Source organism: Symphalangus syndactylus, chromosome 10, assembly GCF_028878055.3.
Source record: "Symphalangus syndactylus isolate Jambi chromosome 10, NHGRI_mSymSyn1-v2.1_pri, whole genome shotgun sequence".
In the NCBI taxonomy this organism is placed as follows: Eukaryota; Metazoa; Chordata; class Mammalia; order Primates; family Hylobatidae; genus Symphalangus; species Symphalangus syndactylus.
Genome location: NC_072432.2, coordinates 28,256,461 through 28,270,775, shown reverse-complemented (window position 1 = coordinate 28,270,775; position 14,315 = coordinate 28,256,461). Strand labels below are relative to the sequence as shown.

Below are 14,315 nucleotides of genomic sequence, written 5' to 3'. Positions count from 1 at the left end.
TGGGTATGACAGTTAATGGAGGAGAGACTGAACAGCTGACATAGGTCAGTGGCCATGAGCTATGGAGATGATCCTTACAAGGGTAATGCATTTCACTGTGGAGAATTTGGAAAACAAGGGCACAACAAATAAAATAAAAATTACCCAAAGATAAGCTCAGAGAGATCAATACTATTTCTCTTCTCATCTCTTCTCTTCTCTTCTCTCTTCTCCTCTTCTCTTCTCTTCTCTTCTCTTCTCTTCTCTTCTCTTCTCTTCTCTTCTCTTTTCTTTTTTGAGACAGAGTCTCACTCTGTTACCCAGGCTGGAGAGTGGCCTGATCTTGGCTCACTGCAACCTCCACCTCCCAAGTTTAAGTGATTCTCCTGCCTCAGCCTCCTGAGTAGCTGGGATTACAGGCACCCGCCACCACGCTCCACTAATTTTTGTATTTTCAGTAGAGACGGGTTTCCCCACATTGACCAGTTGATCTCGAACTCCTGACTTCAGGCGATCCACCCGCCTCAGCCTCCCAAAGTGCTGGGGTTATAGGCGTGAGCCACCGCACCTGGCTTTGTGTGTTTTTCTAAAGTGATTTTACCATCCTGCCTCAATCTCTATCCCCTACTTTCACCTTCCCTTCCTGGGTTCATATTCCTACTAAATTCTTATATTAACAAATAAATTCATGAAGTCTCAATTTCCCTTCATTGCTTCAATCATCTCCAGTGGATTAGCATAACATGCCATTTCAAATATTTTAAAATCCATTAGCTATCTAGCCAGTCTCTGATTGTTGAAATTTTTTTCTAATTTTCTGGAAATATGGACAGGGCTGAAAAGAACGTCCTTGGGCATAAAATTTTCATCCATATCCCCAACTATTTCTTTAGGATAAATCTCTAGCAGTTGGAGAACATCACACACCGGGGACTGTTGTGGTGTGGGGGAAGTGGGGAGGGATAGCATTAGGAGATATACCTAATGCTAAATGACGAGTTAATGGGTGCAGCACACCAACATGGCACATGGATACATATATAACAAACCTGCACGTTCTGCACATGTACCCTAAAACTTAAAGTATAATATAAAAAAAAAATCTCTAGCAGTAAATTAACTGGGTGAAAACTTCAGGGCATTGGATATGCAAACAACTCTGCTCTAAAAATGCATCTTCTTGACTACTGGAGCCTTTTTTTTTTTCACCAGTTGATTGGTCCTTTGTATTTGTTCTTCGTGAACGTTCAGCCTATGATTTTAAATATTTTCTAATGAGTTCTGCTTTGAGAATATTTAAAGAGGAGGAGAGCTCGAGAAATCGAGGCCACTTCTGAGTTGCTCACAGTCAAGTAACGGAATCTGACTTGATCTCACCTCAGATCCCCTCCCGGGCCTCAGTTTTGTCACCTGTTGAATGGGAGGTGGCAGGATGCTTAAGAAACCCACCCCAAGCCCCGTCTAACTCTGCGGGCGCGAGGCAGGAACCAACAACGCCCAGCAAGGTGTTGCCTCACTGACCCCAGCAGTCTGCGCCCACGTGGCACCTTCTCCTTTCCCAGGTTTTCCTCAGGCCTCTGCCTTGGGCCTCCCCACCCCACGGGGTTACCTTTACCTGCCGGGAGATCCCGCCGAGTAGCTGCTCCGCAAACCCAGCAGACGAACCCCCAGTCCCTTGTTGTGCCTCGTTGCTAGGCGACGCCAAGCCGCACCGCGCCTGCGCCCTGGGAACGCGCGGGGCTGCGAGGGCGCCCATTGTCCCGCCGAGGGCAGCGGTCACTGCGGGAGGAGCCAAGTGCGTCCGCGATTACCTGAATCTAGTGCTTTAGGGGAGAATGGAAACTGGCGGTGGAAGCTGCAAATCAAGAGGCAGTTCAGCCTCAGCTTCTGCCCCAAGGACTGGCTGTAGATTCAAATACGCAAATACTCTTGCATTCTTCCAAATACAGGCGTCAGCCAGAATCTCTGTGCAGATGAAACCCACATCAGCCACCACCTGCCCAGGCTCCGTTAAGCTGCAGACCTGCACTGCCACATTTCCTTGCACTAGGATGTCCAATTCATTTCCACAGAATTCATGGCCCTTCAAAGCCCCATTCTCTTCCTCTTTCTTTCCTCTTCCTGCCATTCTTCCAATTGCCTAGACTCAGAAGGAGCTTCAATTTCCCTTCTTCCTCCCATGCCCCCCAACCACAGTCATCACTTCAGCCACTTCTTGGCGGCTTACATTTTGTTTCCTGCTTGTTCCCTTTCTCATATCCTTATTGTGACTTCAATCCAGCTCGTCATTTTTTGGCCTTCTGGCTGATAACTTCAGTTCCTCTCTCCTTACTGTTCTTTCTACATATCACAGGCAATTCGGCCTTCCAGAAATCATCGTTCCAGTCTTGTCACTTCCCTACTCAAATGTCAGCGGCTTCCTAAGATAAATTTTCAACACATTGGCCTGGAATTTAAGACCGTCTGCTCCATCTCTATTCCATCTGTGCAACCACATTTTCAACCTATCTCCACCATCCAAGCTCCAGCCAAACTTACTGTTCCCCAAATTTTCCACACTTTTCTCTAAATTTTTTTGCTCATCTGTTCATCACTTCATTTTTCAACAAATATTTATAAAGTAGCTTCTATTTCCCAGGTCATGTGCAACACCTGGAATATTCTTTCATTTCCACTTAATTAAGCCCAGCTCAAATGCCATCGTCATAAAATACTTTTTGATTGCCTTTAGCAAAAAGTCTCTCCCTCTCCTCTTAGACTTTGCAAATTCCATCTCCTACCGGCCCCTGTTGGTCTCCCAGTCCTAAAAATGATAGATGCTTCTTATACTTGCTACTTTTATATATCTTATGTTCTCTTCTCACCGTTTAAATTGCCTGATAAACAGCTTTATAACAATTATTTGTATTCAGTTTTCCATGGCCAAATATCCGGTGTGATTGGTGTATAGAAAACATCTTAAGTAATGGTCATGGAAGTAGGAAAAGGATTAAGACCAAGTAGTATCAAGGAAACCAAGGAGGGAGTTTCAAGAATATAAGCGTCATCAAGTGTTATATGATTGGGCCTTGAATAATATACTCCTGTATTTTCAGCCTCTCCCTGTCTTCCACGTTTTTTCCTGTCGGTATATAATTATGTTGAAGCCCTTCCCATGCCTCATCTAAAAAGCAAAAACAAATAAAATCCCTTGGATCTTGTTGTTCCTTCTTTTTTTTTTTTTTTTTTTTTTTTTTTTTTTTTTTTTTTTTTTTTTTTTTTTTGAGAAGAAGTCTCGCTCTTTCACCCAGGCTGGAGTGCAGTGGCGCGATTTCGGCTCACTGCTGGCTCCGTCCCCTGGGGTTCACGCCATTCTCCTGCCTCAGCCTCCTGCGTAGCTGGGACTACAGGCGCCCGCCACCTCGCCCGGTTAATTTTTTTTTTGTATTTTTAATAGAGACGGGGTTTCACCGTGTTAGCCAGGATGGTCTCAATCTCCTGACCTCGTGATCCACCCGCCTCGGCCTCCCAAAGTGCTGGGATTACAGGCGTGAGCCACCGCGCCCGGCCCTTGTTGTTCCTTCTAACCATTATCCTATTATTTTCTTTCTCTTCTTGGTCATGACTTTTCAAAAAAAGTAGCCAGCATTAGATACTTACACATTTTTAACTTCCTACTCACTCTTCAGACTATAGTGACCTGTTTTCATCCCAGCACTAAAACTATCCATATCCATTGGATGCTTCTTAGTGCTCATCTTGCTTGACATTGCGGCTGTATTAATACTCAATGACACCTCATTCTTGAAACTCTTTTCTTGGTTTCCTTGATACTACTTGCTCTTGATCTTCCTCCTACTTTCTTTTATGACCATCATTTAAGATCTTTTCTATACAACAGGGTCTGTCTATGTTGCCCAGGCTTGCCTTGAATTCCTGGCCTCAAGGAATCCTCCTGACTCAGCTTCCTGAGTAGCTGGGATTATAGGGATATATGCCCATTTGTGGTTTTTTTACAGAATCTTAAATGTTGAAATTTCCCAGGGATCTGTCCCTTGTTCTCTTTTCACACTATATGCTTTTCCAGGTGATCTTATTTATATTTGTGACTTCAACTATTGCATATATGTAGCTCCTCATCAGACTCTGATACTGAACTCTAGACCCATATATCCTACTTGCTACACAGTTCCACCTGGATACCCCCAGGCACTTCAGTCATCAACACTACCCATCTAAACTCATCATTTTCCCAGTATAGACATGTTTTTCCATTTATCTAGGGGTAACAACAGGTGGTCTACCCAAACAGACCACCAAGTCTGACAGGCATCCTAGACTTATTCTCCTTTTCACACAGTTAATTGTTGGATTCCCCTAAAAGTTTCTTGAATTTATTCTCACCTTTCCATTCCCATAGCCCAAGTACAGAAAGTCACTGTCTTTTACCTGAATTCATCTAACAAGCCTTCTGGCAGGTCTTCCATCCTCTAGACTGGTCCTAGCTTCAATTCATCTTCTCCAAGACAATCAAGGTAATCATTCTAAGATGCAAATTTAATTTGTCTGTGTCCTTGCTGGCTCCAACAGCTCTAACACACAAATGATGAAATGCAACAAGATTCTTAAATTGACACTCAATATCTTTCTTGTTCTGACTGACTGCTTCCTACTACAATAGCTTCTGTCATTGTTCAAAAATATAGCAAACTGCTCAGCATTCTCCAAGTACACCATGACATTTTGTGCCCTTCACTCCCCTAATCAGCCTGAAAACCACTTATTCGTCTTTCAAATTTTAACTTAGTCATCATTTCCTCCAAAAAGTCTTTATTAGCTTCTTCAGACAGAGGGAAGCATTTCTCATTCGTTGCTATAGCTGTACCTTACACTTGCTCTATTGGTTATTTTCACATGATATCGTAATGTATTTGTTTACGTGTATGTCTCCCCACCTAGGCTGTTTCTAAATGTTCTTCAAGTAACTGAAGTTTTTTTAATACTCACTATGAGACTGGCAATTATGAAGTGGTTAAAGCGCACCATTAAATCTACACTGTAATCCTGTGAGGTCTGAATGAAGTACAGGGTGATTAGCAGAAGGTCACTCTACTAGTAAATGGTAAAGACAGGACTTGAACTAAGGTCAGCTTGACTTTTATAGCCGTGTTCTACACCAATACATCATGCCAGCCCATCCTGAAATTATAGTGTTATAACAAGTTGTTATTTTTTTTATTATACTGTAAGTTCTAGGGTACATGTGCACAACGTGCAGGTTTGTTACATTTGTATACATGTGCCATGTTGGTGTGCTGCACCCACTAAGTCGTCATTTACATTACATATATCTCCTAATGCTATCCCTCCCCCCACCCCATGACAGGCCCTGGTGTGTGATGATCCCTTGTGATGTGTTTTTATGAAATAAGTAAAACTACTGCTTTAATTCTTGTTTTATAGACTTAGTCTTTGCTGAGTATGTCAAATTTGCACGGGAGACCATGTTTATTTTATTTATTTATTTATTTACTTTTTTTTTGCGCGATGGAGTCTCGCTCTGTCGCCCAGGCTGGAGTGCAGTGGCGCAATCTCGGCTCACTGCAAGCTCTGCCTCCCGGGTTCACGCCATTCTCCTGCCTCAGCCTCTCCGAGTAGCTGGGACTACAGGCGCCCGCCACCATGCCTGGCTAATTTTTTGTATTTTTTTTTTAGTAGAGACGGGGTTTCACCGTGGTCTTGATCTCCTGACCTCGTGATCCGCCCACCTCGGCCTCCCAAAGTGCTGGGATTACAAGTGTGAGCCACCGCGCCTGGCCGATCATGTTTATTTTAACATATACTGTTGGATGAGTTTGAACAAGCGTTTGCAGTTGTGTAACCATCACCCCAGGGAAGTTTCAGAGACCATCTCCATCATCCCAAATTTCCCTCATGCCTCTTTGAAGTCAAATCTCTCCCTCTAACTCACTTCCCTGGGAACAACTGCTTTGCTTTCTCTCCCTATCATTTTGACTTTTCTAGAATTTCTTATAAACAGAACCATGCAATATGCTGCCTTTTGTGTCTGGCTTCTTTAATTTAGCATAGTTTAGGAGATTTGTCCATGGTGTTGCATTTATCCATAGCTTATCTCACTTTATGGCTGAGTGGTATTGCACTGCATAGATGTACAACATCCATTTACTGATTGATGGACATTCTGGTACTTTCCAGTTTGGGACTGTTATAAATAAATATGGTTAAATATACAGGGTTTTGTGTGAACATGTTTCTCTCTTCTTGGGAAAATACCCAGGAGTGGAATTTCTGGGTCTTATGTCACGTGTATAATGTTATAACAACCTGCCAAATTGCTTTCCAAAGGAACTATACGGTATTTGCATTCCCATCAGCAAAAATGAGAGATGCCATTGCTTCATATGCTCTACAGCACTTGATGTTGTCAGTCCTTTTAATTTTAGCCATTTTAGTGGGAGTGTAATGGTCTCTCCCTCTGGGTTTAATCTGCATTTCCTTCATGACTAGTGATGATGATCCCATTCTATGTGATCATTAGCCATTTCTGTACCTTCTTTTGTGAAGTGCCTGTTCAAATATTTTTCCTACTTTTAATTGGGTTGTTTGTATTCTTGAGTTGTAAGAGTTCCCTGTATATCCTGGATACAGGTCATTTGTCAGATATACATTTTGGACATATTTTCTGACAGCGTGTGGCTTATCATTTTGTTTCTTAAAAATATCTTTTGTACACTGGAAGCTTTCAGTTTTGATAAAGTCCAATTCATTCATTGTTTCAAAGGTTAGTCTTATTTTGTTTTATTTCATTTTGCTTTTGCCCTACCTAAGAAATCTTTGCCTAGTCCAAAGGGAAGAAAATAGACTTCCTTTTATGTTTTGTTTTAGAAGTCTTCCAGTTTTGATTCTTGCATTTGGGTCTATGATCCATGTCACATTAGTTGCTGTATATGGTATGAGATGGTTTGAGAATCACAATTTTGCATATGAATGTCCAAATGTTCTAGTACCACTTGAAGAAAACACTATTTATGTATTGAATTACTTTGGCATCTTTGTCGAAAATAAATTTACCCTTTGTAAGTGGATCTATTACTGGGCTCTATTCTGCTTCCTTGATCAATATATCTGTCCTCACACTAATATTACCACCTTTTGCTTATTGTAGCTTACAGTAAACCTTTAAATGAAGTAACAGGAATTATCAAAAAGATCAAATTTGTTATTTTTCAAATTGTTTTGGCCATTGTATGTCCTTTGCATTTTCCTACACATTTTAAAATTAGCATGTCAATTTTCACCAGAAAATCTGCTGGAATTTTGATAAGAATTACATTTAATCTATAGATAAATTCAGGAAGAATTGACAGCTTAATACTGAGTTTTCTAAATTATTAACATAGTATAGCTCCTTATTTATTTGAGTATTTTAAAATTTATTTCTTCATGTGCAGGTCTCACACTTACATTTTTAAAAGCTTGCATCTGAGTATTTTTGTAAGTTCTTATGCTACTGTAAAGAGTATTTTTCAAATTTCAATTTTGAAATGGTTATTTCTAGTATAACAAATACATTTGATTTTTTATATTGATCTTTTCTACTGTGATCTTGTTAAGCTCACTTATTCTAGTAAATTTTTTGTAGATTCATTAGGATTTTTTATGTAGACGATCATGTTATCTACCAATAAAGACATTTTTGCTTCCAATCTGGCTTTCTTTTTGAAACAAAAGTCTTCTTGCCCTGTTGCTCAAGGTAAATTTTGAATAAAGTGGTAAAAGAACATTTTGCCTCATGCCAAATCTTAGGGAGAAAGCATTCAGCCTTTACCATGAAATATAAGCTTTTAAAAAGTGCCCTTAATCAAGTCAAGAAAGTTTCCTTCCACTCCTTGTTTGCCGGTGAATCACTGTAGTGAATTAAGCTGAAATCTGACAAGTGTGTTTGCTAACATCTACTTTAATAATTGTATGGTTTTTCCTCTCTGGTCTGTTAACATGCTGATATTACACAGAATTATTTTCAAATGTTGAACCAACCTTGCATTCCTGGATAAAGTCCCACTTGGATATTATGCATTACCATTTTACACAAAACTGGATTTGATTTGGTAATATTCAGTTAAAGATCTTTGCATCTATACTCATGAGGGACTTTGGTCTGTAGCTGTCTTTTCTCATAATGTCTGTGATCATGGTTTCATGATAATGCTGGCCTCAGAAAATAATTTGGGAGGTATTTCCTCTTCTTCAATTCTCTGGAATTGTTGATGTAGAATTGGTAAGTTTTCTCCCTTTAATGTTTGGTAGAATATATCAGTGAAGCTATCTTCTTTTTTTCTGTGGGAAGGTTTTTAATTATGAATTTTATTTTTAGTAGGTACACAGCTATCGAGATTATCTATTTCTTCTTCAGTGAGCTTTGGTAGTGTATGTAATTAGAAGAATTTGTCCAGTGTAGGAAAGTTGTCAAATTTATTGGTATGAATTTGTTCGTAGTATTTTCCTGAGTTATTCTTTTAATATCTGTATTATCTATAGTGATGTCCCACTTTGATTTGTGATATTACTAATTTGTAAATAGATTCAATCACTTCTCAGAAGAAGACATTTATGCAGCCAACAGACACATGAAAAAATGCTCATCATCGCTGGTCATCAGAGAAATGCAAATGAAAACCACAACGAGATACCATCTCACGCCAGTTAGAATGGTGATCATTAAAAAGTCAGGAAACAACAGATGCTAGAGAGGATGTGGAGAAATAGGAACACTTTTACACTGTTGGTGGGAGTGTAAATTAGTTCGACCATTGTGGAAGACAGTGTGGCGATTCCTCAAGGATCTAGAACTGGAAATACCATTTGACCCAGCCATCCCATTACTCGGTATATACCCAAAGGATTATAAATCATGCTGCTATAAAGACACATGCACACATATGTTTATTGCAGCACTATTCACAATAGCAAAGACTTGAAACCAACCCAAATGTCCATCAATGATAGACTGGATTAAGAAAACGTGGCACATATACACCGTGGAATACTATGCAGCCATAAAAAAGAATGAGTTCATGTCCTTTGCAGGGACATGGATGAAGCTGGAAACCATCATTCTGAGCAAACTATCACAAGGACAGAAAACCAAACACCGTGTGTTCTCATTCATAGGTGAGAGTTGAACAGTGAGAACACGTGGACACAGAGAGGGGAACATCACACACCAGGGCCCGTCGGGGGGTTGGGGGGCTGGGGGAGAGATAGCATTAGGAGAAATACCTAATGTAAATGGCGAGTTGATGGGTGCAGCAAACCAACAGGGCACATGTATACCTATGTAACAAACTTGCTCGTTGTGCACATGTACCCTAGAACTTAAGTATAATTTAAAAAAATAGATTCAAAATTATATATCCATATAACAACCTGCAAATGAAAGTATATAGCAGCTTTATTTACAATCACTAAAAACTAGAAGCAACCAAGGGGGATTAAATAAACAAACTGGTATATTCTTATAATTGAATACTATTCCTCAATAAAAGAAATGAGCTATTAATTTACATAATAAAATTGATGAATCGTAAATTCACTTTGCTGAATGAAAAAGGCCAAACCAAAAAGGCTACAAAATTGTATGACTCCATTCATGCTACATTTTTAAAATGGCAAAGTTGTAGGGATGAAAACAGACTAGTGGTTGCTAGAGTTTTATAGCAGGAAAAGTATTTGACTAGGGGAAGCACAGGGAAACGGAATTTTTAGGGTGATGGAACTAATATGATCTTGTAGTTGTAGATACATGAGGCTATACTTTTGCCAAAACCCATAGTTTTGCCAAATCCCATAGCATAAGAAATGAACCTAAATGCATGCAAATTAAAAAAAATTATTCGGGGGATTGGAAGAGCCTAGGATGGGAAACAGACTGTGATAAAAGAGCTTAACTGTGTTACAAATGTGTGACATAACCTCACTGAAGCAGGCAGGGAAAATGAACTGATCTAATTAACTTTGGGAAACCATGTTTTGACTGGAAACTCTAAGACTAAAAACAAATGGAACAGTAAATAAATAGTGTATTCTACCAGGCAAAGTTGTTTCTCATAGAGTTTATGAAGGTTGATAATTCTGGAGTGATTGTACATTTATTTTCGAGGTTGAGCAAATAAATGTATGTTAAGCGGTGGGAGCCATGTTTCCTACTATTGTAAAGAAAAATTACAGATAAGCAAGGCAGAGGACTAGAACAAACTAGGATTGGATCAGAATCAGTGCAAACTCATATTTAGCCTAATATATGCACAGATGAATAGATGCAGAAATAATCATAAATATGTGTTTCTATGAGTCAGTATACATTCATATATTCCCTAACTCTGTCTACCAAGAGGACCTAGAGGCAGTGACATTCCAGAAATAAGTACCTCTAGCACCCAGGTCTTTGTTTCTAATACCATTCTCCAATAAAGGAAATCGGGGCTCCTTGGAGAAATAATTTATTCTAAGTCTTGGGCAGGATATATATAAGGTTAATCTGGAGCATCTTGTATTACCAGAATGTAAGGAAGTGCTCAGAAAACAAAAGGATGAGGGTATGTTAGAAGGACAAAGGAGTCAACCTGAAGGAGCTTTTAGAGGTCAAAGCTGGAAGCATTTGAGCACCCAAATAAATAGCATAGTACTGACTATAACACAAAGTATTAAATAAATACCCATCAGTCCATATTGATTTAAATAAATAATTGAAAAAAATAGATGGGGGTGAGGAAACAAATAGAAGACTTCCAAATGTTTTATGTAGATAATCCTCCTTCTCAGAGGTATAGCTTAACTCTTTCCATATCCCCACTCTTGAGTGTAAGCTGCTCTTTGTGACTTGCTTCCAAAGAGTAGATTATGGAAAGGAGAGAGGGACACTAACTTTAGAGTGGAGAACCTGGCAAACACTGCCTCATCCAGGTGGTCAAGGTTAACATTATTCCATGATAAGTCATGTTTGTAGAATGTAGTTTGATAAAATGTTATGGTGGCTGGGCATGGTGGCTCATGCCTGTAATCCCAGCACTTTGGGAGGCCAAGATGGGAGGATCACTTGAGTTCAGGACTTCAAGACCAGTCTGGGCAACATAGTGAGACTCTATCTCTACTAAAGACAAAAAATTAGCCAAGAGCGGTGGCATGCACCTGTAGTCCCTGCTACTAGGGAGTCTGAGGTGGGAGGATCACTTGAGCCCAGGAGGTTGAAGCTGCAGTAAGCCGTGATTGTGCTGCTGGACTCCAGCCTGGATGACAGATCAAGACCCTGTCTCAATAATAATAATAATAAAGAAACAAAGATGTGATGAGAACAGCACTTCACCTTTGCAGGCTTCCTTCCGAAACCCATGACCCCAGTCTAACAATGGAAAAACATCAGAAAAACCCAAATTAAGAAACATTTTGAAAAGCAGAAAAAAGACATTAGGGGGAAACTAGTAAAATCTGAACGAACTATAGAGTTTAGTTAACAGTCATGTTGCAGTGTTGGTTCTTTTGTTGTGGCAAATGTGTCATAGTAATATAAAATGCAAACAACAGTGGGAACCGGGTGACGCACATATGGAGACTCTCCATACTATATTTACAATTTTCTGTAAATCTAAAACTATTCTAAATTTAAAACTTTGTTTTAAAAAACATACAGCAATTTTACCCTGCTCTTTGTTAAATCTTGCTATCTATTTATTAAAGAAACCAGGTAACTTATTTGTCCTGTTTTTAGTGATTGTTTTCCATAATGCCATTTAACATGGTGGTCTGTAGGCTGTTTTATTCTATAAATGGGTGTTTATATCCAGAGAGTGATACATTCAGGTGCAATTTTTGACAATAACCCATCACAGGCGATGCTATATATTCCCTATTGTGTCACATCAGAAAACATAAAATTTCTGGATATCTCCGTTTTGATGACTTAATTAGTGGATTCAGGTGTTATTAGCCTGATATCTCCTCTGTAACATTCCATTCAGCTTTCTTTTTTTATCTATTAGCTTGAGTAGCCATTGAGCATAATTTTCTGGGTCCATGATTTCATTAGATGTTTGCAGAATGGTGATCTTCTATGTCCTCCATTACTTCTGAATTTATTAGTTATAGTTCTAAGATCTTTCCTCATCAACTATCTGATTAACAGAAAATACAGTTCATATAGGAAAGGCAGGATAAATGTTCTATTCTTTCCTTGTTTTTACCAGTTTTTTGGGGGTAATACATTGTTACCTAGAACCTCCAAAGGTAATTAACGAGTTTTGGTTCTTTGTTTATTAGCAATATGAACACATGGGTTTCTAACAGATATATTAAAATCAATCATAGTCACTATTCTTTTTGATAAATTGTCCTATATTGGTCAGTGGGAGCCCTTTTTTAAATTTTTCATTTATTTGTTTGTCTGTTTTAGAGACAAGGTCTGGCTCTGTCACCCAAGCTGGAATATAGCAGTGTGATCATAACTCACTGCAACCTCAAATTCCTGGGCTCAAGTGATCCTCCCACCTCAGCCTCCTGAGTAGCTAGGATTATAGGCACACAGCTAATTAAAAAAAAAAAAATTGTGAAAGCAAGGTCTCACCATGTTTCCCAGGCTGGTCTCAAACTTCTGACCTCAAGCAATTTTCCTGCCTCTGCCTCCCAAAGTATTGGGATTACAGCTGTGAACAACTGCACCCAGCCTGAGAGCCCCTTTAATTTCCAGTGTCCTTTTGATGTGACTCCAGTAGCCTTTGATAGCTTCCCTGTTGTTTGGTATGAAACACATTTCCAGCTCATCTTAACATATTTTATGTCCCCAAACTGGAATCCAAAGAACCTAGGTTCATTATACTGGAAAATGGCATTTAGAGACCATAATCTAGACACTAGGTTGTTCATTGCTGCTGGGTCAATCATTGCTTCTAGGCCTTTTCAGAAGCCTGGTGAAGCCGTGCATTCAGCACACATTGTAAACCAGAAATCCACAGGTCCAGACTGTGGATACGAGAGGTAAGATAATCAGTGTGTGGCAGTCATAGGAACTCTCTTGTCCTGTAGCCATGGCTTCTACTAGGCATTTAAAACTCTAAACCTATCCTTTTTTGTCTCAGAACTAACAGGTATAACCAGAAGTAATCTGCCCATCCCATGTCCCTTGTAGTTCTTTTGTTTACCACATTGTGCTATGGCAGTAGCCACCGGTCAAAATTGTGTCCAATATGTCCTGGGCAACAAAACGAGACCCAGTCTCTACAAAAAAGTTAGCCAGGTGTGGTGGCACATGCCTGTGGTCCCAGCTACTTGGGAAGCTGAGGTGGGAGGATGACTTGAGCTGAGGAGTTGGAGGCTGCACTGAGCTATGATCACGTCACTGCACTCCAGCCTGGGTGACAGAGTGAGATCCTGTCTCTTAAAAAAAAACAAAAATGTGTCTAATGGGTACTTCTTTCCAGAAAACCAGAGATGACTTCCAATTTTTAAAGACATTCTCTCAAATTAAGCAGATTCTTAGTGTTTTCAAATTCAAGCAGGTCAAATGACCAGTCCTGGATTTCTATCTTTGACCTTCTAAGATCAAAAACCACTCTGGTTCTAAGTATTATATCATTCTGTTGCAGAAAACAAAATCAATTCTAACTAGCAGGGAATTTAACATGTAGTGTGGTTGCAAGGGCTGGAGGAACAGTTTCTAGGCTCAGCTTGAGAGATGAATTTCTTTCTTTTTTTTTTTTTTTTGTTTTTTTTTTGAGATGGAGTCTCGCTCTGTTGCCAGGCTGGAGTGCAGTGGCGCGATCTGGGTTCACTGCAACCTCTGCCTGCCAGGTTCAAGCAATGCTCCTGCCTCAGCCTCCCGAGTAGCTGGGACTACAGGCATGTGCCACCATGCCTAGCTCATTTTTTGTATTTTTAGTGGAGATGGGGTTTCACCATGTTGGGCAGGATGGTCTCAAACTCCAGACCTCATGATCCGCCCGCCTCAGCCTCCCAAAGTGCTGGGATTACAGGCATTAGCCACCACACTTGGCCAGAGAGAAGAATTTCAAAATAATATTGCAGAAATGGTCAACTAAGAAAGCCAAGAGATCAGGAAGTTTAAGTCACTTTCAAGCAGAATAATGAGGCTAATCTTGATTTGGCATTTATGTTCACTAATTTTTCTCCTCCTCACCCTAATTAGGCTATTTTTTTTTTTTGTCTTGGAAAAGTTATCAAGTGAAACAATAGTGCCCAGCAAATCAGGCCAGCTCCACCCCACAAAATTTATATCTCAAAGAGAAAAAGCTTTGAACTTCTTAAAGCATGTGCAAGTTCAAAATAAG

At 39.7% G+C, this 14,315-nt stretch overlaps 1 protein-coding gene across 6 annotated transcripts in view; it reads right to left on the bottom strand.

The window, feature by feature from the left end:
* Positions 1 to 14,315, bottom strand: part of ARMC3 (armadillo repeat containing 3) — a 273,044-nt gene that overhangs the window by 109,944 nt on the left and 148,785 nt on the right. For 2 of the 6 annotated variants that reach the window (XM_055296749.2, XM_055296750.2), the window contains exon 1: positions 1,595 to 1,700. The exons of 1 other annotated variant lie outside the window; for it this stretch is intronic. The gene's annotated coding sequence lies outside the window, so the exon portion shown is untranslated. Of the gene's footprint in view, positions 1 to 1,594; positions 1,719 to 14,315 lie in introns of those variants that run through there. 3 more of the 6 variants (XM_055296756.2, XM_063611071.1, XM_055296752.2) reach the window with 3 other exon arrangements.